Genomic DNA, 2,061 nt, shown 5'->3' with positions numbered 1-2,061 from the left:
CTCCTGAACTGAACACACAGACTGAGATACGACTTCCCGTGCCTTCATCGGAAATCCTGCGTCGATCAGGCCGTCGCCTCACTCACTGCCTTCGACATGCACCATTACTGCCCAGGGTCTTTAAAGGGACAGTTCACCTCAAATTAAAACTACAATGATCATTTACTCACTGTCGTTCCAAATTTGTATGAACTTTTCTTCCGTGGAAGAAATGTATTAAAATGTTATTTCAAGGCAAGACACTACAAGAAAAACCATTGTTTTTTGGGGCTATTTTGCTTCCATAACAAGTCGTCATTTTTATTTTTTTTTTCCCAGTGGAAAGAAATAATCTAAAATACACATTTAAGAGTTTATTTTATTACGCTTTATCTGTTTGCATCTGTAGTTTTCAATTACAATTCATATCAATACACATTTTCTCTTATCAGTACACATTTACATATTCTGAAGGATTTTACAGAGGGATTTTTTCATGTATGATTCACCTGATTCACCTATATTTAACATTTTAATCCAAAAACATAATTCTAACAGTATTTTCTAAAAATAAAATAAAAGAGAAATCCAAAACCCCCTCTGTAAAATATGCAGGAATTTTAAACCAATGTTCATATTTCTGTTCTGGAAATGTATGTAAATTAGTGTGTATCTAATATTTAATTTTAATTACAATTTTAAATTTGTACTCCAAAAAAATAATCATTTTCTGAGCATTTTCATCTTGTTTTCATGTACAAATGTCTAAACATTTTTGAAGCAAATATATTTACTTGAGAAGCAAAATTACTTAAGTCTTGTTTTCAGAAAAATTTATCCAAATTTAGTTAGTTTTTCCTTAAAATGAACAAAACTATCTGCCAGCGGTGTAAGAAAAATAGTCTTAATTTAAAGGGAAAAGATTATTTTTCTGTCCCCACTGGTGGATATTTTTTTATCATTTTAAAAATAAAACTTAATTTTGATACATTTTGCATAAAGTCAGTATTAATATCTTGTTTCTCAGTTAAATTTATCTTGATTTAAGGATGTTTAGATACTTGTACTTGAAAACAAGACAAAACTACTAAGAAATTAATTTTCTGCATTGTATTTAACAACGCATCTTTTGCATATTTAAACAACATTTCAGAAAACTTAAATTGTCTTAATGTACTATGATTACTCAATCAAGGAAAGTATGATGATATCTATTAGTTAACATTTTCCTTATTTACCTGTGGTGGCTTGCCTGAAATTGTTCATAAATTGTTCAGTTTTGGAACGACATGAGGGTAAGTAAATAATGGTGAACTGTGCCTTTAAGCATGAATTTAATGGCAGCAATGGGCCGAACACTGATGCATCGCTGGCACAACGCTGGCATTTACTTCACCTGCTGCACATAGATGGACTAACAAATGTATATTTTGCTGAGGTCTGACACGAATCAGGCCGTTACGACCTGACACCAGCAGAACGGGGTTGGATCTGTGAACGCGGAGGATCTTCTCCTCTGAAATCTTCAGACACTGGTTTGTCTCTTGATGAGGTGCCTTCCTGACTTAAATATTCCTTAACATGGAGGAGAAGCGCTGTAATGTGTCTCAGGAGACTCTTAAGGGACTCTAGAGGTGTGCAGGGGTCAAAGGTCAAGCCTGGATGTGCTGGACTCAACCAGGCCGGAGACCTGCTGCGTTCGTCCTGTGTTTGTGTGCGACACGCCGTCTTTAGCAGCTGCGATGCAATGAAGCGTAAGGCAACGGAACATTTTGCACATGTCAGAATAATAGTAAAGTCATGAAAACTATGAAATAACACCTGTAGAATCTGGGAATGATGTCAAAATTACTCATATTTGAGCTTCTTCTTTTCTGGATTCACATGAACAAAAATTATGTGTTGCTGGAAGCTTATTGCATCACGTCGCACCTGTTTAGGACATAAGTGAGCGTGTATGTGGAAAAGAGAGTGTGTGTGTGTGTGTGTAGTCGTGTATATTCATGTACAATAGTGGCTGGGCCACTGTGTGCGTGTGTGTGCATGTGTGTGTGTGTGTGTGTGTGTGTGTGTGTGTGTGTG

This window comes from Sinocyclocheilus anshuiensis, unplaced genomic scaffold, assembly GCF_001515605.1.
Source record: "Sinocyclocheilus anshuiensis isolate Anshui unplaced genomic scaffold, SAMN03320099.WGS_v1.1 scaffold1010, whole genome shotgun sequence".
Taxonomy (NCBI): domain Eukaryota; kingdom Metazoa; phylum Chordata; class Actinopteri; order Cypriniformes; family Cyprinidae; genus Sinocyclocheilus; species Sinocyclocheilus anshuiensis.
The sequence above is the reverse complement of the archived record's forward strand: the minus strand, read 5'-3'. Positions refer to the sequence as shown.